Consider the following 27,379-nt stretch of genomic DNA (forward strand, 5'->3'; position numbering starts at 1 on the left):
TGTGGAAGAATGGCAGATGAAGATGATGGATTTTTCGGAGCTAGCTGACCTGACCGGAAGAGTCCATGACCAGAATGAGGAGGAGTACCAGGAAGAATGGACAAAATTTAATGATTATTTAGCTAAATACGTTAAGTTAAATTAATTGGAAAAAGCTTGCAATTACCAGTTAGGCTTAGGATTTAAATAAGTTATGTGATGAATTAACATGTTTAATGCTGAATTGGGACGATAGAATGATGTCAAGTGAAAAAGTAAAGTATAAACTTTTGATTTGGAAAATGATATGCACTGAAATTCAACTAGGGGGATATGAGGAATTCACTCAACAATGTTAATAAAATTAGTTTTAATAAGGTTATGATTTATGTTTGTTTGTTTTTTGTGTCTGTTTATAATTTTGTGAAAATCAATAAAAAATGTTGAAAAAGAACAAAAACAAAAGTTTGACTTCACCCCTGAAGGCACACTCTTCCATTGCCTCCTGAGTATCCTGACAGATACTACACAATTTTACACACGTACACATACATATACTGTATATTTGTTGTTGTTTAGTCGTTTAGTCATGTCTGACTCTTCGTGACCCCATGGACCAGAGCACACCAGGCACTCCTGTCTTCACTGTATATTTACATAATATTTAATTCTATCAACATTTAATTGTGTTGTTTTTTCTTGTGCCCCCCCCCCCCAATGTTTTTAGCTGTTCTTTCATTTTTCTGTAAGACACATTGAATCCCTATCAGGGAAAAAGGCAGGGTATAAATAAATACTAATACTAATAATAATGATGATGATGATGCTGTTAAAAAGGAGGAAGTATCTAATAGTTGTGCTATCTGTTCTTCTGTGTAACTAAATGCATCTATTTTGCTGGCCATTAGGACCACCATTAGGACTACCTTCTACCTTCCCAGGGTAGAAACCCACATTACAGATTGAACATAAAAGGAAATATATCACATCAAACTGAAGACATGTGATTAAAAAGAAAAGATTGGGTTATAACTGTGGCTGGGGGCGTCAGAGAGACAGCAAACACCACATTTTTGCACACACAACAGCTAAAGAATTCCAGGATGTCAAGGGTAAAGTGTTAAAACACAACCTACACCCACGTAAGTCAGATTTTTACTGACAGAATAGTTTCCGAATTTCAGAGTACCAATCCTGAAATGCAGGTGAACATGTCGGATATTTACTGGTTGAATACCAAAATGGAGAAGGGATTTTTGGGGGTGATATTTTAAGTAGCAGATGTTCCATTAGAACCCATAACATAACCCGGTCTCACTCTTCAAGAAGGGTAGGAATCACTCTGATGGTGTGGGGGGCAATGTGAGTATACTTCTATAAACAATCCATCTGGTTGGACCACAGTCATTGTTTCTGACATGCAATATGACTTTTGCTTTCATGCTCTCTCTATGATTATCCTAAATCTTCTATAGAACCCTATCAATATCAGTACCATGATAGTCCAAGGACGTAATTGGTCTCAGGTACGCTAGTGAAGTGCCTTTTGTAACTTTTCTATCCTTCCTTAATATGAACATTTCTTTGCAATGGCAGCCTGGTTAAGATTGATTTTCTTTTCCCTCTGTTGCTTATCTCAAGTTCATACGTTTGGCTTCTGTTATTGACTTTCATCTTGGCTCATATATCATCCCATTGAGAGCACAGGCAAATCAATGTTTCTCACTAAACATATGCTGCTGAAATGCTTTTTACATGGAGAGCGTTTACCTGCATACAGGAACAGAAATCAGTAGGACTCATGCTGACATTGTGTAACCAGCAGTTGTATTCTTAACTCCACTGAGGTCTGTGAAACTATTCCAGTGGCTGTAACTTAGCACAGACTTCACATTCTTTTCTTCTTTCTATTGAAAAAGAGAGCGTACCTTACTTTGATGAGGAAAGGAAGGCTTTTTGAGGCCAAGCGAAAAGCTCTCCTTGAATATTTCATCCCCAGCTGGTGTCAGTGAGCTCATAGCTTATGATATCAATGATTTTGTAGCTTTAGGGAAAACATAGGTTTAGCAAGGTTCAGGGCAGATGATAGCTTCCCCTGCTTTCACCATAAGCTCATTTTGCAGGTTTTTATTGTGGTTAAAGAACCTGCTAGACTTGCTTGCTAAATTGTTGCTGCGTCTACTTGAGGACTCTACAGCTGTCAGATTAAGATCGTGGGACCAGTCCTTTTTGACCTTGACTAAATATGAGCTGGGAGGAAGTTTTGGTGCTTGCTTTATGCAAGACAAGTGCCTTGCTGGAACAGATGCATGAGAAGATGGATTTGATGAATGAGAAAATGGATTTGATGACTGTTGTGGTTAATAACTGTGGACAAACAGGGAATATTGATACAGAAACTATTCAGGGACCAACTCAGGGACCTGTACTGATTGGGCAAGTGCAGAAGATAATGGAGGAGGTTGCGGTTGCACCTCAAATAATACAAATGGAGAGACCCGAGGCCCTACAGGAGTATAAGCCGCTGTCTTTGAAGATTGAAGTTGGAGTCGGCCAGGGGGAGTCTGGAGCTGAGGAGGTTCTTAACTTTGGAGAGACCTCGAAATATGTTTTTAAATATTTTTTTGGACTACATTGATGATTGTGGGGAGTGGGACTCTGGGGAATGGGCTGGTTGGATGAAGGGAGACGAAGATAATTTTGGGTTGGAATCCCCCAGAGACCTACTCCCCAACGAGAAAGGAAAGAAACTAAGAAAGAGACCAACAAAAGACAAGGAAAAGTGCAAGTATAAACAAGAAGAAGAGTTTGGATTTGATATCCCGCCTTTCACTCCCCTTCAGGAGTCTCAAAGCGGCTAACATTCTCCTTTCCCTTCCTCCCCCACAACAAACACTCTGTGAGGTGAGTGGGGCTGAGAGACTTCACAGAAGTGTGACTGGCCCAAGGTCACCCAGCAGCTGCATGCGGAGGAGCGGAGACGCGAACCCGGTTTCCCAGATTACGTGACTACCGCTCTTAACCACTACACCACACTGGCTCTCTACACCACACTGGCTCTCTAAACAAGAAGAAGAAGATCTGCAGAAGGGACATGGAAGAGACTTAAGGGCCTCGGACATTAGATTACCAGGTTGATGGACTAGATGGAATGGACAGTAAGGACTGACACGACCCGAGACCAGGAAGAAGAGACGTTGGATGAAGATTGGAAGAAAATTTATAAAGAATTTTTTTTTCTAGGGAATTAGCCTAAAATTAATGAACATTAGGGAAAATGTTGGAATGAAACTATATGACTCTAGTAGAAAAGATATCAGGAGTTATGTATAATCGAGTATTAAGCGTTAAGCTCTAAAGTATTTTTTGGTAAGATAAGGTTAAATAACTTAAGGTAATTTGAATAACAGAATATGGGGAAAGGATGGAAAGGATTTGTTGAGTTAATTAATAGGTTAAATTGTCAAGATAAATTATTTAGTAAAAATTGAGAAAGATGGAAAGAATTTGCTGAAATAATCAATCAAACTAGAATACAAAAAGGGAGGTGTGAGGAGGTCAATGAAACAAGCAAATGGAAGTTAAAGATATGTAATATGGGATTTGTGTCTTTTTTTCCTTCTTTTTTATCTTTTTGCTGTATTGTTGAATTGGTTTTTATGTCTTGTTTTTTTCCTATGTATCGTAGTGTTGTTTTTAATTTTTTTTCTTTCTTTTCTGTAATTTTGAAATTATTAATATTTTTTTTCTTAAAGAACCTGCTAGACTTGTTTGCCCAAAAGAAAACAAGGAATGAAAAGAAATGTGCATCCACAGCATGGAAAATGAGGCCTCTCTATAAACACAACCAACTATTTTGAAAGCTATTATCTCCAGAATTGTAAGAATTGTGATACCTTGCCAAATCACCACACACACACACACACACACACACACACACACACACACGGTTGCCCAAAAGAAAACAAGGAATGAAAAGAAATGTGCATCCACAGCATGGAAAATGAGGCCTCTCTATAAACACAACCAACTATTTTGAAAGCTATTATCTCCAGAATTGTAAGAATTGTGATACCTTGCCAAATCACCACACACACACACACACACACACACACACACGGTTGTCAGTTGAAGTCGGCGTGTTTCTGCTTAGTTTTCTCCTGTTTCCAACAGACTACATGCATCTGGAAAAAGTGTGTGCACGCATACAGACAACACTCATGCGCACATAAGCTGCATTCTCACATAGTGATAAGCCAAACGATGGCTTCGCTCGAACGTGTGAACGTGTTGATTCCTGTGAAGGAGACTGCAGGTGTTTTGTCCATCTCCTCCCCAGGCTGTTTAGGTCAGTGTAGCAGCTAAGCCATGGTTTAGCTTAGCATGTCACCCAAACCTTGGATTGTGGTTAAGGTATCTGCTTCCACGATCTACAGCCAAGGTTTCTCCCATGGTTATAGATTGTGGAGCAAAGACCTTAAATCAAGATCCCATGTTTGGATGACACACTAAGCCAAACTATGGTTTAGCTACCTTTCTGCACTCAGCTAAAAAGACTGGGGAGGAACAAAGCACTTGCAAACCTTTTGCTGAAAGCCAGCACTCTCACAGTTGTGGTAAACCATACTGCGACTTATCGAGGCATGTGAACCAGACCGCTATTTTATCTCCCTCCCTGAGCACAACACAGCCAAAGGGAGCTGATAAGCTGCTTGTGTGGACAAAAAAAACCTCAAAAAAACCCAACTTGAATATTTGTGGAACAACAAAAAAGTGGCCATTTTTTTATTGCCAAGAGGAAGAAGAAACACTTGAGTTTGTTGAAGGCACCCATGCTGGAATCTGCCAGTTGGTTAGCTTGGCTTTAGTTCAGCAGCATCCGCAGTGTTCAGCTGCTGCCTCGATTGCCTCTGTTCTTCCACTGAGCGCTTAACCTCTCTGCTTCTGCAGCAGATGGGCTGAAATCTCTGTAGGGAACGTGTGTGATATTTACGGCCAGATTAGCTAGAATATAAGAACAGCCCAATCCATATGAGATAATCGATGGGTACCAGCAGATGTCATAGCACCACAGTAATTAGAAATGGAAAGCTACTGACGCAACTTTAGTTATTGTGGGGAGAGCCAAATTAGAAAACCTGAAGCTTAAGGGCATTCTGTTTATTTACCAGAGACTTGACAACTGTATGCCATACAATTGATGGGCCCTCCCTATACAAGAGTTCGCTGGTGACTCATTTTATCTGTGGTTGTAGATCTGTTTGGTTGTCAAGTAAGTACTGTACTTCTCTTCATGTCAGATAGTTTTAAGGGGGAGCAGGAAACACTCAGGGCCTGGGGCTCATGTGTGCCAGAATCTTTGACATGGAAACTCTGTCCTTACACACCAGAAGCACAGCTGTTCATAAGAACACAAGAAAAACCCTGGAAGAGCAGGTCAGTAGCTCACCCAGAGCAACAACCTGTTGTGGTTCGAGGACCCGACCCCCGCAAAGTGAAATGAAGACACAAGGACACGTGATATAAGGTTGATGGGCTAGAAAAGGCCACAACTTTATTGATTACAGCAATGAAAAGGTATTGGCTTAGGCATTGGATAGAAACAAGTGGGTTTATTCACCAGTAGGTGGAGCCTGTTGATGCTAATCCAACTATAGGCTCACCCCTGCTGTCACCGAGGGTCGTGCCATGGCCTCCCGCCAAGCAGGCATCGGACGGAATACACAACCCCCAGATTCCTTTAACGGAATACCCCTAAAAATTGAAGGCATAGGCGATGGCCACACCTAGCACTTCGACACACCACAACACATTATTCCAATGCCTACCGACGGAGCGACGACGAGGAATGAGGCCAGGGAGAGGCTGGCGCTGCAGCAAAAGGCTGCTGAACACGCCCCCTCCGCGGCACCTGGTTGGGTGGCCACCGGGGGGGGGGGCGTGAGCGCCAGCCAGGTGAGCTGGAGGCAGGGGGCCACGCCCCCTGCTGGGCGGTGCTCGGGCTCCCAACCACAACCACTCCCCTCTCTTTCAGGGAGTAGAGTCTTTCTCACAGTGACCAGACTGGTGGAAACCAGCCACTAGAGAGTATGAGTGCAACTGGACAGAGTGCCTCCAGCTGTGAAAGTAGAACAAAGCCATAGCCTTTGTGGAAAATGGAGATGAGAGAGCTCACTGCACATAGTTCGGCGCTCTCTCCCACAACCAGCTTCGAGCTGCAGAGGAAGATACTGTTTTTTCACCGGTGCAGAAGTGATTAAAGTCCTAGGTCCCCATACCATGGAGCCTGCGCTTAAAGCAAACTTTGCCGAAGACCTACTTGCAGCGAGCCAGCCAAACTGACAGCCAATCAAAATATGTCATGGAAATACCATCCAGCAACCCATGACATTGGTAGCGCTAGGAAGCGGGTAGCGCTGTGGTCTAAACCACTGAGCCTCTTGGGCTTACTGATCAGAAGGTTGGCGGTTCGAATCTGCACGACGGAGTGAGCTCCCGTTGCTCTGTCCCAGCTCCTGCCAACCTAGCAGTTCAAAAGCACACCAGTGCAAGTAGATAAATAGGTACTGCTGCAGCAGGAAGGTAAATGGTGTTTTCGTGCACTCTGGTTTCCGTCACAGTGTCCTGTTGCACCAGAAGCAGTTTAGTCCTGCTGGCCACATGACCCGAAAAGCTGTCTGTGGACAAACGCCGGCTCCTTTGACCTGAAAGCAAGAAGAGCGCTGCAACCCCATAGTCGCCTTTGACTGGACTTAAGTATCCAGGGGTCCTTTGCCTTTACCTTTTACCTGTCTGGAAAGGCTAGTGGAACAGCCCAAAGAGTTATCATATAGTAGAGGTCAGAATGAACCAAACTCCACTGTTACTGAGCTAAATGGCAGCATGACTTCCAGTTAGGCAGTAGCATTAACAGATCTTTTCTGGCCCAGAACAATTTGATTTTGGGTGTGGGAAACACTCTGGGTTTTTTCCCTTAGTCAGTGGCGTAGCGTGGGTTGTCAGCACCCGGGGCAAGGCAAGTAATTTGCGCCCCCTAACCCGTGGATTTGCGCACCCTAACCCCCAGGTGTTGCGGCCGGTGCGGCCGGCCCCCCCCTGCACCCCCACGCTACGCCACTGCCCTTAGTGATTTGGAAATCTCTCTTGATGTTCACCTCTGGCAGTCAAAAGATCCCTGCCACTCCACTCTGTTTCTCTTGAAACATCTGGTCCTTGTGAATCTCAATTCAATTCAAAAAAGTCTGAGCAACGCACTACTTGGGCCCACAGCAGTCAGTGCCAGGAGGCACCCCAAAGAAAAAAGGCAATTTTGAATACCATTTGTAAGTAAACTATTCGTATTAACTTGGCATTCCCCAGCAGAATACTTTTTGGATTGCACAGTTCCTTTCAAGGCTGTTTCACTGATTTTCTGTCCCCATCTGTTTGAATATAGAACTGCCAAATGGTAAAAGGTGAAGAGGCCATTCGTTCTTCCCTGCCTCTGCCTGCTTTGCCTTCCACCCACCAGCCCACTACTAAAAAAAAATACAATTAATTCCTCAGTGTTTTCAAACAAGCCCAGCAGAGGTGCATTGTGAACCAGTGCCTGCAAAGTGAATTTATCCTGTGGGTGATTTAAGCAGTGGTGGGCAAGCTGTCAATCTCAGCCTCATTTCATGGGTGGAGTTGTGGGCCTTGGAAGGAGAAAAGGAAGGGGGAAATGGGAGGGGGGGGAGCCAAAATGGATGGAGCAATGGAAGGGAGAACGTGGGAGCCCTCTCCAAGTAGCCAGCTCAGACCTCTGCAATAGTGACTGGTCCTTCCTTTGGGAAAGAGGGAGGAAGGGAAGGGGAAGACAGTAAGTAAAGATGGATGAATCTGTCCATTTTGGTTCCTCCCAACCTGTCATGCTTCCAATTTTAAATTCAGTCCTCCACAGTTCTGCAGCAATTTGCCCTTTGTAAAAACAAATGAACAAACCATACACAAAATCCTTATGGAAATCCATCTGCCTTGTTGTGCCAATTTCTCCCAATAAACACATTTTTATCCAGAAAATATCTAGTATTTAGTGCTTAGTCACAATTAAGCAGGGGTGGGGTGGGGAAATGAGATAAAGGTTTTTTTCAAAGGTATATCAGTTGTTGCTGAAGTAACACAGCACTAGGAAGCATAAACATATGTTAAAGTGGAATGAAGGAAGAGACACCAGGTGATCTTTCTTGCTTTCTTGCTTTCTTTTTAATTTGGGAAAGGCTCAACATTTTGAGCGGTGAAAACTTAGAAGGAACGCTGCTTTAAAAATGTCAATACAATTACGCTGGATACCATGGAAGAGTAAAGTGACAAGCTAGACAGGAGGTGTCAAATGCTGCCCTTATAAGCAAAAGGAAGAAAATAGGAGTTGGGTGGTTGTTTTTTCATTTATGGTTGGAATGCTAGACAGTAAGGAAATATTAGTGAATGGCTATAAAAAGGTAAAGGGGTAAATGGACCCCTGACCATTAGGTCCAGTCATGACCGACTCTGGGGTTGCGGTGCTCATCTCACTTTATTGGCCAAGGGAGCCGGCGTACAGCTTCCGGGTCATGTGCCCAGCATGACTAAGCCGCTTCTGGCGAACCAGAGCAGCGCACGGAAACGCCGTTTACCTTCCCGCTGGAGTGGTACCTATTTATCTACTTGCACTTTGACGTGCTTTCGAACTGCTAGCTTGGCAGGAGCAGGGACCGAGCAACGGGAGCTCACCCCGTTGTGGGGATTTGAACCGCCGACCTTCTGATCAGCAAGTCCTAGGCTCTGTGGTTTAACCCACAGTGCCACCTGCATCCCATGTGAATGGCTATAATTATAGTCAATTTATTAAACTGATAAATTTAGTTGTTAACCTACTATTGTGCCTTTTAAATTCTACTAAAGGTTACTGGATCACTAGGAAAATTCAGGTGCAGACGGTACAATTTGTTTTGAAAGAAATCTTTATGCTAAATATTGGAAGATAGATTCTAAACCAGGCAACACAAAAGTAGGTGGCAAGTGGTAGGAACAAGCTAAGAAACACTGAGTAGATGTGAAGAAAACACATGGCATATAAAGAAATAGGATAACTTTTAGTTGACTCATATTCAGAGTAAACCAACTGAAATAAATGGACTTAAGGAATTCACATTAATTTAGATGCTCTTCTCTGACTTGATTGGCTATCACCCTTTTTAAGCAAATGGAATCCAGTAGTCCAATTTGCACAGATATTTAAATATTTTAGATGTTTAAGATCTTTAGGGTACTTTAATAATACTTGTTATTCTTATTTTATTTATATGCAACCCATCAGTCTGGGTTGCCCCAGCCACTCTGGGGTGGAATCTACACACATTTAAAAAACCACTCTGTAAAAGCATTTAAAAAAAATACATTGAATTTTCCACAAGGCTCACCACTGCCATCTAGTGTCACATTGTATATTGCACTTAAAACACACTTAAGCCGTTTTATTGGTACAGTAGCTATATAGCTGAGTCCTGGGTGACTCCAAACAAAATATTAAAAGCACAATGAAACATGTACAAAAACTATTGAAGATACTTAGGGTGTTTAAACAAGAAGTTTTAATAAGATAGGTTTATATGCAGTCCTTTTTTTCTTAAAAGAAGTTTAGGGGTACTCTCATTTTGACTCAAGAAAATCACCATTTTATAGTTCAAATTTGGAAAAATAAATACAGTAAATGGACAAAAGTACAAAGATTCACAAAATGTTTAGGGGTATGAGTACCCCTGCGTACCCCAGAAAAAATGTATGTTTATATGTTTATATGTATGGCTATTTTTGTAAATTGATTAGCTCCCTCCTTTTCTGGTTAAAATAATGAACAGCTCCCCCCCCCCAAAAAAAAAGAGAGAGAAATAACATTGATAGGCTAGAGACTGTTGCCATATACAGCAAAGGACCTTTTCATAAGGATTATTGATCATCATAGACAGCAGAAAGCAGGGGTGGCGCATCCTATTTTGCTGCCTGAGGCAAAACAGGAAAGCGGTGTCCCGCCACCTCTGCCCTGCAGCCGAAGACTCCCTTACTTGGGTTGCGCAGCAGCACCCATGAAGCAATGAGGACAGGTTCTGTCAAGATCTCATGGCACATATGAGATCCCACAAGATTTTGGCGACAGCTATGCAGAGATGAAATCTGTGGTCTGTAATGATCCAAAATATTTAAACATGCACTGTACACAGTGTCGGATTTACGTATAAGCTAAACAAGCTATAGCTTAGGGCCCCACACTCTTGGGGGCCCCCAAAAAAATTAAAGGGGGAAAAAACTGGGTGTACATTTCCACAATATAAGATAAAAAAACAAATAAAATAAAATAAAACCTACATACAGCAACAGTGTTTTGTTTTGTTTTGTTTTGTTTTGTTTTGTTTTGTTTTGTGTAGGCTCCTATGATGTAAGTAAAATACATATTTTGTTATGTACAAATGGCTTTAGATACCTATTAGGTCCATAAATTACCACATAGCATATATTCAACACAAAAAACATCAACAATTTGTTGTAGACAAAGGACATCTGGACATATAAAGGGTCTCATTACCTTCAGTAGCTTAGGGCCTCATCAAACCTAAGTCCAGCCCTGACTGTACGCCAGAAGCTGTTAAGGGCTAATGACACACACATACACACACAAATATATATAGTCATATACAGTGGTACCTTGGGTTACATACGACGCTTCAGGTTACGGACTCCGCTAACCCAGAAATAGTACCTCGGGTTAAGAACTTTGCTTCAGGATGAGAGCAGAAATCGTGCTCTGGCAGCGCGGTGGCAGCTGGAGGCCCCATTAGCTAAAGTGGTGCTTCAGGTTAAGAACAATTTCAGGTGAAGAACGGAACTCTGGAATGAATTAAGTTCTTAACCCGAGGTACCACTGTATATATAAAAAGGCAAAGGACCCCTGACAGTTAAGTCCAGTCGCGAACGACTCTGGGGTTGCGGCGCTCATCTCGCATTACTGGCCAAGGGAGCCGACATTTGTCCGCAGACAGTTTTTCTGGGTCATGTGGCCAGCATGACTAAGCCGCTTCTGGCGAAACCAGAGCAGCGCACGGAAACGCCGTTTACCTTCCCACCGGAGCGGTAACCATTTATCTACTTGCACTTTGACGTGCTTTCGAACTGCTAGGTTGGCAGGAGCTGGGACCGAACAACGGGAGCTCACCCCATCGCAGGGATTCAAACCACCGACCTTCCAATCGGCAAGCCCTAGGCTCAGTCGTTTAGACCACAGCACCACCCATGTCCCTTAATACACACACACACACACATCTAGGCTTCAACATACAGAGGTGGGAGCAAGTTATTGAAAGATTAATATCATCCCGCTCTGATGTGACTCTTGCAGATGTTGCCGTAAAACAGAGCTGGCCTTGCCATCTTGTGGCTGAAGCAAGCTCTGGCATTCATAAGGCAGTAGGAGCCGACTGTTTCTACTTACTCCCGAGAAACAGGAATGAAAAAAGCAATTTGCTGTTACACATGGCAGAACCTTAAGCCACGATGAGTGAAACAAAAGAACTTCTCAGATCATAAATATATGATAAGCTTTGTATTCAAATGCACCAGCTGACGAAACACAAAGGATAGCCTTTTGGAATGTTGTTGCAGAAATGGAATGGGAAATGGAATGGGAAGCATTGCAGTAAAATAGGCAATAGTCCCAAGTTTGTGCTTGGAGCAGGTAAAACAGGAGGAGGAAAGACAGGGGCTAGGGTAAGAATTTACGTAAATGCAGTTACATTTACTGATGTCTTTATTACACTTATACCCCCCAACTTTCCACCACGTAGGTCAAAGCAATCAAAATGCCCACCCTCCATTTTATCCTTACAACAGCCCTGTGAGATAAATCAGGCCAAGAGGTAGTGAGTTTCAATGGTTGCGTGGTGATTTCAGCCTAGGTCTCCTCAATCCTAGCCCAACACTGTAACCTCTACATGCCTCTGGCTCATATTTAGGCTCAGTTTTTGGATGAGGGCTGACCTGGGCCAGTTCACATAGAGTGGAAGCCCCCAGGCCCCTGCGATCACCTTAGAAGCCAGCATTAGCACAACCGGGTGTCTTCATCTGCCCCAGCTGCAGTAAAACATGTCTCTCCCCTTTCAGTCCCTGCAGCTACAGAAGGCTCTGTAATTCTCTGCAAAGCGCATTCCTCCCATTGTCTTCCAAGACAGAAGGATGCCAACCAAGTCCCAAATGTGTTCAGTTGGGCTTCTGTTCTGGCAAGGGTTTTTAGTTTGTTTCTTTTGAGCAGGAACACAAGGGAACTAAGTTTCCTTACCTTTTAAAAATTGAATTATTATTATTATTATTATTATTATTATTATTATTATTATTATTATTATTTTGTCTGGGGAGGACTGGAATGGTCATACACCCAATTCCTGCCAAAAATTCACCTATATCAGTAATCAATAATAATAATAATAATAATAATAATAATAATAATAATAAATTTTATTTATATCCCGCCCTCCCCAGCCGAAGCCGGGCTCAGGGCGGCTAACAACAATCAAATAATCAGTCAAATAGTCACATAATCTAAAAATATTTCATTATAAAAATTAATTAAATCAAATTGATGGCAACCAATTAAGCAAAATTCTGTGCAGGTTGCCAGAGGAGGGAGTCAGGCTGCGCCCTGACCAAAGGCCTGGCAGAACAACTCAATAAAGTTGTGGCCATTTCTAATCCAGATACAGTGGTGCCCCGCAAGACGAATGCCTCGCAAGACGAAAGAGTTTTCCGTTTTGGAGGTGCTTTGCAAAATGAATCTCCTATGGGCTTGCTTCGCAAGACGAAAATGTCTTGTGAGTTCCTGTGGGGTTTTTTTATCCTCCCCCCCCCCTTTTTCTAAGCCGCTAAACCGCTTATCAGCTGATCCGATAAGCCGATAAACCGCTAAAAGCCGCTAATAGCGCTAATCCACTAATCCGTCAATGGGCTTGCTTCGCAAGACGAAAAAACTGCTAGACGAAGAGAATCACAGAACAGATTCTTTTCGTCTTGCGAGGCACCACTGTAGTTGTCTGCTTGAGTTTATTAATCACATCTTATATTTAGCCTCTCTCTCTCTCTCTCTCTCTCTCTCTCTCTCTGTGTGTGTGTGTGTGTGTGTGTGTGTGTGTCACTGTGACTGGGCCCACAATATGCAAACTAACTAACTCTCTGGTGAGTTCCCCCTTTTTTCCAGAAAAAAAAACAACGTGTTCTAGTACAGTTTTGGATTACCGTATTAAGGATCTGCCTAACTACCCACTATCAGAGTCAATGTCCTTGGCTTTTTCTTGGTGGGGTGGAAGAAACCCAGCTTAAGGGTCGCTTTCAGTGCAGTTAAAAACATATGGCTGCTGTTTGGGGAATCTGCAAATCTCTTCAAATAGATAAGGACCACCCTCTAGTGGCACTTAAGAACTGAGCTGCGTGCACAAAATACTTTCTGATAAAGAAGGCTATTACTCAAAGTAAGTAGCCTTGCATAAACCATTTCCTCAAATATATTCAGCATATGAAGGCCAAAAACATAGATAAACACAGTACCATACCCTGAAAGCAAGCGCTACAGAAAAATGCCAGTTGCCATTTAAATTTTAAATCCGCTTAGGAAACAGTGGCCTCTACTGGAAAAACAATGTAAGTACTAGTAGCCTGGGATCTGCAAAACCTCTGCAAAAGGCATGTCAACATCTCATCCATCAAACATCAGGAGGCAAAGCAGAGAGACACAACTTGTGGAAGTTATTGTTATTATTATTAAATGTATTTAATAAAAGAGGGAGCCCAGAGGGAAGAAGGAGGACAGCTGCCCTTCACCCAGCTGGTGACCAGATCTTCTCGCTGGGAAGAGGAGGGAAGGGGGTGGGCAGGACACTCCCAGAATGCCTTGCAGCCCTGCCAGACCTTGGAGGCTCCATCATGGGAGACACCCCATGCTGCAGCAACACCAGCAACTCACCAGAAGCCATTGTCCTCCCTCGACTCTTGCTCCTGAGGGTCATCAGAAGGGAGACGGAATCAGATTGGATCAGTGGCCTAAAAACGAGGGACAGAGACATCCGTGGGGGGGACGGGGACTAACCCTTCACCACCCCAAGCCCAGGGGGGACCTCTTATGGTATATGCATGCTTTTAACCACTTTATTTCATTCTAACTTTGTAGATTAAGTTTTACAAGTTGTTCCCATAAGCCAGTTGAAGACTTCAGTTGTAAGCTTTGCCGAATAGAAGGCATCAGCCCTGATAATATGGAACAGTTCAAGGCTTAATGACAGCAGAGCAACCAGGGCAGGAGCATGGCATCCGCATGTGTTTGTGTTGTGTGCGCATGCACAGCGTAGGGCACAGCTGTCAACTTACAGATTTGAAAATAAGGGACCAGCAGCCTCAAAAATAAGGGATCAGCAGCCAAAATAAGGGATTTTAGACAACCAGCTCCTTTCCTTTCCTCCACAACAGTCACTCGAAGGAGCCTCCAAAACAAATCCAAAATCCCCCCCCAAGAGATCGCCACCCGCCATTGTACTCAACCAGCTCCTTTCCTTTCCCCCCACCATGTGCCCCCGCTCCAGACAGACCTTTTCCCCGGCAAGGGTGAGTGGGCCGTCGATGACGTATCCATCCGATTCTGAGCACAGGTATGTTCAACTTCTGAGCCCCTCCGAGCCAAAGGCAGAAAGCCCAGCCAACAGCCAAACGAAGCCTCAAGCGGTGGTGGTTCCCACAGCGCAGCAACCCGGCAAATGGGATGCAGCAAGGAAAATCACCATCACCTCTCCGCTGGGAAGCGCTGAGCAAAGGCGAGTCCTCAGGCAATGCGGCCCATTTGATCGGCACAAGGCATGCAAGCTCCACCCCCCAGTCGTTCTTAGACTTCTTATTGGGTGAGCAACACAGCAAAGCAACACAGTTGGAGCCTCCCTCCTCCCTGGCCGGCAGGGAGGGAGGGAGAGGAGCTGCTTCCTTTGAAACCCGGGAAATTTAAGGGGCATCATCAATAAGGGACAGCAGCAGGAAACAGTGCTGGGATAAGGGAGTTTCCCACCAAATAAGGGACGGTTGACAGCTATGACAGTGTAGGGGTGCTACTTGCTGAAGGTACAACTGAAATATGAAGGGGAGAGGGGAACGGTGGGGCTTAAAAGGGAGACTCCTGCCTTCTTTCAGAAGCATTACAACTGCAGCCGCCAACTCTTCGGCTTCAGGAACACTATGAGATCTTTCAGAAGCAGGGCGTTCAGGCCTAACACACACAGACAGACAGACAGAGAGGGATTGTTGCTCACCTGCTCCACTTATCCTGAGGAGAACATCTAGGTGCCAGGCTGGAGAACCAGGGCAAAGGCCCAGCAAGTCAGAGAGACAAAGGCAGCTGGACCAAATCAGGCCCTTGAGCCCATCTAGCTCTGCCTGACCAAAATGGCTCTCCAAGGTCCCAGGCAGGGAGTCTTCCCCTGAGCCCTACCCAGAGATGCCGTTGAGGCTGGGACCTTCTGTATGCCAAACAGGTGTTCTGCCATGCTACAAAGGCCCTTCTTCCACCCAAACGGGGTCTCTCTCGGAGAGTTGTGATCTGTGGCTTGTTGTATGAGAGCTCTAGCTACCCATGAAAGTTGGATGCTTCAACAGCTACGGTTCTACTATGTTTTAGGGATTGTGTTCTAAAACTGCTTAGTTCTCTTAATCTTTTCGAAAGCTGCCCGGTGACCTTTGCTTGGTCTGTCTAACTCAGCCCTGTCTCCTCTCGCTAGACCACCACATTCATCCCAGATGTACAATTTCACCAATTTTGCCTTCAGTTTTAAGGAACTAGAAAAAGGCACGGAAGAAGTGTTGGCTCCCACTGACTGTCGACTGAGGCCAGACATCAGACACATGGAGAATGGAGAAATTGATCTGGCTAGCAAAGAGAAAGAGAGACTAGAAGAGGAGCAGAGAGCTGCTTGTAAGGAACGTGCAAAAGACGAAGCCAAATGGAGAACAAGATGGTTTTATCAGGGCACCAATCCATACCTTGGGACTCCTGACTGGTTATACTCAGGAGGGTACTTTGACAGAAACTTCTTTGACTGTCCAGCTATATGCTGAAATCTTGAATGCAGTTGCTCCTTTGCCCAGGTTTGGCAGACTTTACTCCAGTGACTCGGGCACCACCATGACCAGAAGCCATCCTTTTTCTAAAGCTAAATTTTAATGAAAATTATCAGTCATCGGTGAAGGAATTGTCACAGTTTTGATTACCAAACTGTCTCCTCTCGCTGGCAGCAGTGGCTCACCAGGGCTTTTAGACTCCAGAGTCTTTCTGCCACAAAGCCACAACCCCTCCCCTTTCCGATTCCTGTCTTAATAGAAAGGGGGGTGTCTAAGTGGCAAAGCCAACTGCAGAGGACGAACGCATGCCCCTCCACTCTGAGTGGCCTGTGCCACGTATGTGTGTGTGTCTTGGCAGAAGAGGTTGTTTCTTTCACAGGCCCACAGTTTTCTTCTCACAGAGGGGAAGAGCAGGACAAGGCCAGTGTTATGTACTGAGTTGAATAGGATCCAAATTGCAGCAGTCTGATTGGTCCTAGAACAGGAGGATTCAGAATGCAGCACTCTGATTGGTCCGCAGGAGCCACCCAATCCAACTCCAGGTGGAAGTGAAGTCACAACCTGATTGGCCTACAGGAGAATCCCAGAATTAGCCAATCATGTGGCACCCATTGTGTAATGTATATAAAGCAGACATTTTGGGGGAACTTCCATTCCTCACTACTATGAGCTGAATAAAGAGCATGAAATCCACACTCGACTCTGAGTATATTTCAGGGGTTGGAGGGGAGGGCAAAGGGGAGGCCCTACCTGGAAATGCCTGGCCAATGGGTGACCGTTCTTCCACAGAGACCTGGCATCCAGGCACTTTTGGTAGGCAGCCAGCTGCTGCTGGTACTCTGCCTGCCTCAGCTCCTCCTTCACTCCTTCAAGGAACTCCTTACACTCCTTGCATGCCAGGCAAAGGCACTGGTGCTCACAAATTGACTCTGAGCAAGGAAAGTGCAGAGATACTGCCAGGGAGATATAGTCCATCATGGCCCCAAGCCGGCTGCCGGACGTCCATCGATCCCTGTAGCCACGCAGATCCAGCAATTAGCGACACGAAGCCTCAGAAATAGATAGGCTGCATTCTTGGCTCGTGCGCACCTTTTATCAGCAGAAAATCACAGCCAGAAAGCTTGCACCGCAGAAGAGCATAATTTACAGACTTTATTTAGCGTTGGACAGAACAAAGGAAAACATGACCGTTCTGAGTCAGCGTCTCTGACCGACTGAGAAATCGAAAGGAACAGCAAAACATAAACATCCTGTGAACAGGACATGCGCAGACTCTGTGACTCACAAAGCCTGCTCCCTTTTAAGGTGGAACGGAAATATCCTAACAGAGAGAGAGGCATAGAAGCTGCCTGCAAAGTTGGTTTCATTTTATTAGCTTGAAACTCAACGCAGATCCCAGCACAAACTAGGAACAAGGCTGCATTGAAAAGCAAACAAAATTATTTGAATTTGTTGAATTAGCAAAAATGACACAAAAAATCAGAAACCAAAATAATACAAAGTTTATTAGCGACTGGAACAAATTTATGATATACATTGAAGGGAATTATAGAAACTTAAAAACTATAGCAGGTTTGACATAGATCTTACGATGTGTAAACCATTAACAATTATCGGCTGCAGGAGAAAGAAATTACTTATACTAAGAAGCCTGAATTCGGGCGGGACGGAGGTCAATAGGTGTGTAGAGGAATGATTTAAGCATTTAAAGACATAAAGACTCAAGTGTGAAGACTAAGAAATGTAATGGAAATTGATGTTATGTTTATATCTTTTTTGTAATTGTTGATTTGTTTTCTTTTTGGTTACCTAAGTGAAATGCTGATAGGAAAGTGAGCTGCTGAACCACACCTATGCCCTACAGACACAGCCCCACAGGGCACTAATTCAAGCAGACGAGGTTGCATAAACACAGGACATCATCTCTCCCCCCACCATCACCCTCTTGGGCGCTGGCTTTCCCCAGTAAGGCAGGCTCAGTGCAGCTCACAACCTCCCAAAGTTAGGAAGCATATCAGCATGGAATCATGGAGAGACCCAGCTCTCCTGGGACACCTTCCCCACCACACAAATCTATGGAGAAGGAGGATGTTAAGTCGTGGGTTGACATAGCAGCCGGCACAGCGATTTCTTCAAGTAGCTCTTTATTATGGTAAGCTGGAATAGAACTAACTGCAACAGCTCAGCCGGCCTGTATTTATAGGCAGCCGGCTGTCAACATTGTAACCACAACAGCCCAGAGTTCCCGCCTAAAATAACTGCCGCGGACCTGAGTGAAAACTATCTACACACCTGAGTGAAAACTATATACAGTATCCCCCTGTTGGCCCAGGGTGAAACTACACTACATAACACCCCTCCCCACCGAGATAAGGCGTTAGTTACAATCGTAATGGTTTCCTTATATACAGCACTACGCGTAATGGTTCCATTAAGCACAAAAGCATATCGGTTACATTTCCCATACTTAGACCAACAGTGATACCTGTCCAACAACATAGTCCTTTAAATAAGTTGGGCGCTTGGAAACTCTGCCAGACCGCCGGGGACTGGTAGCCAAGTCCGGAGGGCCACACAGTTCTCGCTGAGGCTGTGGTGCGACCCTAGGTGGCGTTGGAACCAACTCCCCTGGATCCGCTGCTGTGGGTGGAGCCTCCGCAAGTGGAGTGGTCTGAGTCCGTTCTGAAACGGCTTGGTTCGGCTCCACGCTGGCAGTTTGCGAGGGAGGTGTAGGTGGGGCCTCACCATCTGTACGTGTCTCTTCTGGAGCCGCAAGCGCAGTTGGGGGCACCTCGGTAGTGTCCAAGTTCCCAACCCTGCGCCTCAGCTGGTCTATGTGCCGTCGCCACAAGCGTCCGTCTTCGAGTGCCACCTGGTACGAGCGAGGTCCAGTGACTCCCACTACTGTGGCTGGCACCCAAGGGATGTCCCCCACATAGTTCCGGGCAAAGACCTGGTTTCCTGGGACAAATGACCGTGGTGCGTTGGCACAGCCTGGGGGTTCAGCCACGGCAAAGTCTGGGTGTAGCCGGTCGAGCGGTGACCTGAGGCGGCGGCCCATAAGCAGTTCAGCAGGACTCCTCCCTGTGGCCGCATGAGGGGTGATGTGTTGCACGAACAAGTATTCGGCGACCCGCTCATGCCAGTCTCCCCGGTCCAGGCGCGCCAGTGCCTCTTTTGTCGAGCGCACCATTCTTTCCGCTTGCCCGTTGCTGGATGGATGAAAGGGTGCCGTTAGGGCATGGCGGATGCCCAGTCCCAAAAGATACCGCTCAAACGTGCCTGACGTGAACTGCGGTCCGTTGTCAGAGACAAGGACATCAGGACACCCATGCGTTGCAAACAGGCCTCGCAGCACCCGGATGACAGCTTCAGTAGTGGTGGAGGGCATCAGGGCGACCTCCAGCCATTTGGAATAGGCGTCCACCACTACCATAAAGGTCCGGCCGTGAAAGGGGCCAGCCAGATCGATGTGCACCCTCGACCAGGGTGTCTTTGGCGTCTCCCAGGTGTGTCCCTTAGCTGCCGGTGGTGCAGGCCTCGACTCCTGGCACGCTTGACAGGCGGACACCCAGGCAGTGATGGCATCGTCCATATTAGGCCACCAGACGTAACACCGAGCCAACGCCTTCATTTTGACAATTCCCGGGTGGCCAACGTGCAGAGCCTCCAGGACGCGCTGACGGAGTCCCTGGGGAATCACGACGCGGTCTCCCCACAGCAGGCAGCCACGATGAGCTGAGAGTTCATGTTGTCTGGTTGCGAAGGGCTGGAACTCCGATGCAAAAGGCCCTTGTGGCCACCCCCTCCACACCCAGTTGAGCACCCGGCTGATGGTGCGATCCTGGGCAGATGCGGAGGCCACAGTGGCAGCCGATACAGGCGCTGCCGGAAGATCCTCAATCAGAAGGAGCGATGAAGCTGGAGCCGGGTCTTCCACAAATGCTGGAAGAGGGCAACGGCTGAGGGCGTCGGCATGGCCCATCGATTTCCCCGGGCGATGGATGAGCCGGTAGTGGTAGGCAGCCAGGAAAACAGTCCATCGCAGCATGCGTGGTGAGAGGACCGGTGGAGTTGGACGATCACCGGCGAGGAGGCCCAGGAGTGGCTTGTGGTCAGTGATGAGGTCAAAAGTCCTGCCATAGAGGTATTCATGGAACCTCTTCACTCCAGCCACAAGTGCCAATGCCTCCTTGTCGAGCTGGCTGTAATTCCGTTCCGTCGGAGATAGTGTCCTGGAAAAGTAGGCGAGCGGTGCTTCTCTTCCATCTGGAAAACGGTGACTAAGGACAGCACCGATGCCAAAAGGTGAGGCGTCGCAGGCAAGGACCAGCGGCCTGGATTCACTGTACTGTACCAGCACACTGTCTGAAGAAAGGAGAGCCTTGACCGCGTTGAAGGCCGCCGTCTCCCGATGACCCCAGGCCCAAGGCGTCTTAGTGCTAAGGAGTCGGTGAAGAGGCTCAGCCACTGTGGCTTTGTGGGGCAGGAACATGTTATAAAAGTTCAGCAGCCCCAGGAATGCCTGCAACTCCGTTTTGTTCTTTGGGGTGGGGGCCTGCTGGATAGCGCGGATCTTGGATGTGGTTGGATGAAGACCGGAGGCATCGATAAGATAGCCCAGGAACTCTACCTGTGGAACGGCGATCTGGCACTTCTCCCTCTTTACCTTGAGCCCGGCCTCCTGGAACCTGGTCAGCACGGCACGGAGGCGCTCGAACAGCTGCTGGTGTGAGTCTGCAGACACCAAGACGTCATCAAAATATGGTACCACGCCCGGAAGCCCTTGCAGGAGACGCTCCATAAGGCTTTGGAAGATGCCAGGAGCCACACTCACCCCGAACTGCAACCGGCGGCAACGGAATGCCCCCCGGTGGGTGACGATCGTCTGGGCTTCAGCAGTGGCATCATCGACTGGCAGTTGTTGATAGGCTTGGGCAAGGTCCAGCTTAGCGAAGACCTTACCCTCACCCAGGGAATGCAGCAGGTGTTGGACAACAGGAACCGGATAAGCGTGCTGCTGAAGTGCCTTGTTGATCGTGCACTTGTAGTCAGCGCAGATTCTCACTGACCCATCTGGCTTGACAGGCGTGACGATGGGGGTTTCCCACTTTGCGTGGTCAACCGGCTCCAAAACTCCTTGGGCGATCAGTTTGTCCAGTTGTTCGTCCACCTTAGCCTTGAGAGCAAAAGGAACCCGGCGTGGCTTTAGCTTGATGGGGGCGACTTGTGGATCAAGGCTAAAGGAGATGGGCATACCTGTATATTGGCCCAAGGTGCCGTCAAAAACCTCGGCAAAGTCTTTGACCAGACCCTCAGTCTCTGCGTTAGAGATGCAGTTGATGCCGGTGACTTCCAGGCCGAGGGCATCAAACCAGTCTAGCCCTAGGAGGCTTGGCCGCTGACCTTCAACCACCACCAACCGGAGCAGGCCCGAAAAATCCTTGAAGGCGATCCGGAACCGGCCAACGCCTACCACGGGAATGTCGTTTCCCTGGTAGTCTCTCAGGTGTACGCGGTGAGAGTCGAGTTGCCTTTTGGACACTCTGGGTACCAGTCTTTTGATGGTGCTCCATGACACGATGGACAGGGCAGACCCGGTGTCGATCTCCATGTCACATGGAGCTCCTTCAATGAGCACCGTGACGTTCAGCTTGCGTCGCGTAGGCGAGTCGGTTTGGCCAATCGTGGTTCCAGACGGGCAGCGGCAGTTGGTGAGAGCGAAACAACTTTCCTTGGCGGACTGGAGTGAAGACTTGGACTTGCGAGTCGATGAAGGGGGGGTGTCAGACGGAGCCGATCGGCAGACCTTAGCGATGTGGCCCCTTCTGGAACACTTCCTACAGATGGCGTCTCTGAATCGACACTTGGCACGGGAATGGTTGCCTCCGCAGCCAGCACATTCCGGTTGGCCCTTGGACTTCTGTTGGAACTTCCTGCGCTCCCGCTTTGTCTGGTGCACGTCATCGTCTTCACTGGAGGATGCCTCATCACTGCTGGCCTCTTCATGATGCACTGGAACTGGCTCCCTAGCAAGACGCGGGCTGCTGGACTTGCGGATCTCCTGGGCGGAGCGTTCAGCAGCTTCTGAGGCCACAGCCTCCTCAATGGCTTTCTGTAGCGTGAGGTCTGGCTTGGCTAGGAGGCGTCGTTGCAGATGGATGTCCCGGACCCCGCAGACGATTCGATCCATCAGGGCATCGTCTAAGTCTCGGAACTCACAGTGCATTGCAGCCTGTCGCAGGGCGGTGGTGTAGTTGTTGATTGACTCCCCCTCTGCCTGGTTCCGGTGGTAGAACGCATGGCGGGCAGCAATCTTGGACGGCTTTGGTGCGTAGTGGTTGCGGAGCTTCTCTTGGATCGTGTCCCATGGTGTTGCCTGGACTGCTTCAGGCGCAACCAACGCTCGGGCCGTCTCAAACACCTCAGGCCCACAGAGGCTGAGGAATAGGCCCCGCTTCCGATCCTTTGATACTGCTGTCAGCTCGTTGGCTTGGAGGTAGCAGTCGAACCGAGCGAGGTAGGAGTCCCATGATTCAGAGGCTGGCGCAAACAGCGGTAGAGGCACAAGTGAAGCCATGATTCCGATGCCGGCGTGAAGGGCGATGGATGGAACACAGTGCTCTAGCCAGAACAGTCAGCTCTGAATTGGTTCTGCCCAGTGATTTCGCTCAGTGATTTCGCTCTGTGATTCAGCTCAGTGATTCAGCTCAGTTCAGAGGCTGGCCGCATCTGGCTGTGCTCTGATGTCCATCAATCCCACCTTCGTCGCCAGTGTTAAGTCGTGGGTTGACATAGCAGCCGGCACAGCGATTTCTTCAAGTAGCTCTTTATTATGGTAAGCTGGAATAGAACTAACTGCAACAGCTCAGCCGGCCTGTATTTATAGGCAGCCGGCTGTCAACATTGTAACCACAACAGCCCAGAGTTCCCGCCTAAAATAACTGGCGCGGACCTGAGTGAAAACTATCTACAGACCTGAGTGAAAACTATATACAGTATCCCCCTGTTGGCCCAGGGTGAAACTACACTACATAACAGAGGAAGAGTGTGCTGGGTGATATTATTCAGCAGCAGAGGGTAACTGGCCAGGCGCTGCATCTTGCAGTCCAGGAAATTGGTCAGCCGGTGGTGGTGGCATTCAGAGCCAGCAGACAACAAAATGGATGAGACTTACCGTATTTTTCGCCCTATAGGACGCACCGGCCCATAGGACTCATCTAGATTTGGGGGGGGGGGAAATAAAGGGGGGAAAATTATCCCCCCCCCCAGGCACGGGGCTGGGGAAGCTCGGGCTTTGGCAGCTTTGGCATCGCTCTGGGAGCTTGCAGGGCTGGAGGAGGGGAAAGCCCTCCGCCAGCCTTCTCCCGCTGTCCCCCAGTTTGCGGGGCTGGCGACGGGGCTCTCCTGAAGCCTGGAGAGCGAGAGGGGTCGGTGTGCATCGACCCCTCTCGCTCTCCAGGCTTCAGCGAAAGCCTGCATTCGCCCCATAGGACGCACACACATTTCCCCTTCATTTTTGGAGGGGGAAAAGTGCGTCCTATAGGGCAAAAAATACGGTAACTGAGAGCTGAATCAAACCAGAACTGAACTGAACCAAAATGGCTGCATGACTCTGCTTTTATACAGTCACACTCATCTGCTGAATAACTTACAACAGGAACAGGAAGTTACACACACACACACACACACACACACACACACACACACACCGGCTCTGTCCACTCTAGGAAGTAAAGCATGTTGCAACTGACTGCACTGATGTAACACATCCTACTACAACAACCCTGTGAGGTTAGACTTAGAGGCACAACTGACTGCCACTTCCATCCTCCCCTGCCCAAGGCAGTGGATACCTCTGAATAATCCCCATTCCTGGGGGGCATTGTGCTTGCGCTCCTGCCCTGCTGCTTGTGCCCCCCCCCCTGAAAACAGGCTGCAAGACTGGCTGGGTCCCTTGGGCCTGATCCTGCTGCTTTGGATGCTGTGCTCCGATTTTTGGCCTTTCTCCCTCTGCTCCTGACCCGCCCAGGAAGAAGCGGAGGCCTGGGCCAGCCACAGAATGGGGACCGGTCTGGAGAGGAAGCAGACTTACTGTGGATCTTGAGCAATTCTTGTAGGTTGGGGGAAATGAGGGCCAGCTCCTCCTGTTAAAAGCGTTTCTATTTATACATCCATTGGTAAAATAGGACCACCAGACTATGCAGCGAGTGTAGGTGGGAGGCCTACGTCATAAACACCTCTGTGCAAAGAGGGCAGAAGAAGAAGAACATCAGGTTGAGGCTGAATCCTAGCAGGGTCTGGAAAAGAGTTCAGCTGAAGTGGGTTGTTCTTTCAAAAAAGACTTGGGCTCTGCCTTACAAGGAGAGATGGATCCTGCTCTCCTCCTGAACTGGGAGCAAAGCCCAGAGTGGCCACTGGTGGGGCACCAAGGAGCTGCCTTGTCCAGTCAGAAAATTGGTCCACCTGGCCCAAAGTGACCTCCACGGCAGGTGGCTCTCCAGTGCCTCAAGCAGGGCTCTCTCCTTCCCAGGCCTTCCTGAAGATGCTATCGCACTTGGGGTTCATGCAGGCAAGGCAAGTGCTCCACTGCTGAGCTATGGCCACTCGCCAGCCTAGACACCAGGAACCACCCAATGGCTCTGCTGGTTTTAAGGTGGCGAGACTGGTGTGGCCACACTGGGTGCCACACTGCAGGGGGTGCCAAGACAATGCTTTGAAACAGAGCACAAGAGGCGGCAGTGGGCTGGTGGGGGGGGGGAGTTGCACAGGGTGGCACTGGAATTTGATAGCCCCAAGTCCACCACTGCCATTCTGGGTCTTGTTTGGAGAAAAATTCTCTCTTGGCCATTTTCGAGAACTCAAAAAGTTCCAGGCTACCCTTGGGAGAGAGAAGGAAAGAGATTATGGCTCTTCTGTGGAAGAAGGGAGAAGCAGGGGTCTCAAGTCTGTGCTATAGGTCTCCAGCCCTTGACCTTTGGGCTCTCTTGGGGTTCAGAGAGCCAGTGTGGTGTAGTGGTTAGGAGCGGTAGTCTCGTAATCTGGTGAACCGGGTTCGCGTCTCCACTCCTCCACATGCAGCTGCTGGGTGACCTTGGGCCAGTCACACTTCTCTGAAGTCTCTCAGCCCCACTCACCTCACAGAGTGTTTGTTGTGGGGGAGGAAGGGAAAGGAGAATGTTAGCCGCTTTGAGACTCCTTCGGGTAGTGATAAAGCGGGATATCAAATCCAAACTATTCTTCTTCAGCATTTTAACAGGGGAAGAAAGAAGGCATGTATTTCCCCCATTACATCACTGATAGCTGAACACTTTCAGTTTGAGCGAGGGGGGGGGGGAGGTTATTTGTGTATGCTACTACTGCGGCCTGTGTTTCGTTAGCCGAAAAATGGACGAGTGAGGTCCCTACTAAAAGTGATGAAATATGTGCAGCTTACAGACTTAACATAGAGAAAAAGAAAACAAGAAGAACGTATGTTTAAAAAAGATTGGAAAATGTTTATTGAATATATGGGTAAAAATTGTGTACATTTCAAAACGTTGGCAACATTAAGATAAATTCAAGAGTGTGAATCAGTTTTCATGGATGTAACAATGGAATACTGAATGGTTTAGTTTAAGCAAAATATGCAAGGATTTATGGTATGTCAAATGAACCATGGAAAGAAAAGGGAAGTCACTGATATTTTAAGGTTGTTTAAATGAATATTCTAAAATGTAAAACAGAAAAACTTAATAAAAAATTATACAAAAAAAGGGGGGAGGGAGAAAGGTCAAATAAGCAAGGAGCATCTTTAAAAACTAGGCATGTGGCGGGGGCATAAATCTTCATGATGTCTCCCCCCTTTCCCATGATTTTACCTTCTGCGAAACCAGCAGCACGTTATGCAACAGGTCTGAAAATATCCAGAGCAGAAGTGATCTGATCTTCAACCAACTGGGCTTTCAACTGTCCCAGGGATCCTTTCAAACAATTCACCTGGCCTCCTAGGAAACAAAACATTCTGCAGGATTCCGCAGCCGGTTGTGAGGTCAGAGCCTGGCCAAGGACTGGAGCCAATGGGCTCTGGGCTCCAGGAACGCTCTCTCTGCCATGCCCATGTCACCTGGGCAGCTGCCAAGCGTCTGGCCCAGCCCTGCATTGACCCCCAAAGCAGAAGGCTCAGGCAGCTGGAACCCTTAGAGTTCCCCCCAATCTCCCCAACTTTGCACCCCGCTGGAGAATGGAAGGAAATAAGGCAGGCCGTGACTGTGACATAGGCGCCGACTCCATGGGGCCTGAGGGGGCCCGAGCCCCCTCAAAAATTCGTTTGGGGGGCTCTGCCCCCCCAATAATTTAAGAAAATTATTAGTTATATTATGCTTTGTAAAATCACAAAGTTATGTTGGTATTTTTTATTTTCCTTGTTTGACGATAGTTACCTTTTAAAATACATTCAGTAATGAGCAGTGGTGTAGCGTGGGGGGTGCCAGGGGTGCCGGCCGCACCGGGCGCAACATCTGGGGGGGGCGCAAGTCCAGAGGGCCCAGCCGCGTCGTGCCCTCGGCCCGCCCCTATTGTCAGAGGCTCAGCGTGGAAGTGTTAACAAAGTTTCAGAGGGGGGAGCGAGTGGGGGGGGATGCGGGGAGGGGAGGGGGTCCCCGCTTCTCCGGCCGCCTTGCAGAAGCGGCCACCGCCCGGCGGCTCTGCCTTTGCTCGCAGGCCTGCCTGGGGGCTCCCTCGGCTCCAGCGCTGAGCTGGCGGCCCCGATCCCGGGAGCAAAGTAGCGTCACGGGAGCGGCTAGGCCTGCGCCAGGGCCCTGACCCGACAGCTTCTCCGGCTCCCCAAGCCGAGGACAGCTTCGGCTGTGAAGCTGCGCCTTCCGGGCTGGCCCCTTCTCGGCTGGGCCTCGCCTCTCCAGCTCCCGGTATGTGTGCTCCGCGGTGGTCCCCGCTCCTTCCAGACCCTTCCACCACCCCCTGCCAAACTGGCTGTAGATACAAGAAGGGCAGCTGGGGTGGGCTATAGAGGACCCTGCCTCCCCCTGCGGGGCTCATCTCTGGCAATTGGCTCAAGGAGCCCCCTGAGTTTTGGCATTGTCTCTCCGCGCCCCCCCCTGCCTCTCTCCAGGAGCTTTATGGAGCCGCCTGGATCGGGTCTGCTTTGGAGGAGGGGAGCCTTCCTTGACCAGCATGGGCCCCCCCAATATTTTTTATAAGTCGGCGCCCCTGGACTGTGATCCAGTTTCTGGCACCTCCTTAAAACTCACCTGTTTGCCCAGGTGTGGCT

At 48.0% G+C, this 27,379-nt stretch overlaps 1 long non-coding RNA gene across 1 annotated transcript; it reads right to left on the bottom strand.

Annotated features, from left to right (window-relative positions):
* Positions 1-4,756: 4,756 nt before the first annotated feature.
* Positions 4,757-26,201, bottom strand: LOC310690037. The gene is made up of 4 exons (XR_014517818.1): positions 25,971-26,201; positions 24,206-24,352; positions 13,979-14,055; positions 4,757-4,983 (listed from the first exon to the last, which is right to left on the bottom strand). It is a non-coding gene; the product is annotated as an uncharacterized lncRNA (long non-coding RNA).
* Positions 26,202-27,379: the final 1,178 nt, after the last annotated feature.

Source organism: Podarcis liolepis (genome assembly GCF_965112155.1).
Source record: "Podarcis liolepis genome assembly, chromosome: 12".
Lineage (NCBI taxonomy): Eukaryota > Metazoa > Chordata > Lepidosauria > Squamata > Lacertidae > Podarcis > Podarcis liolepis.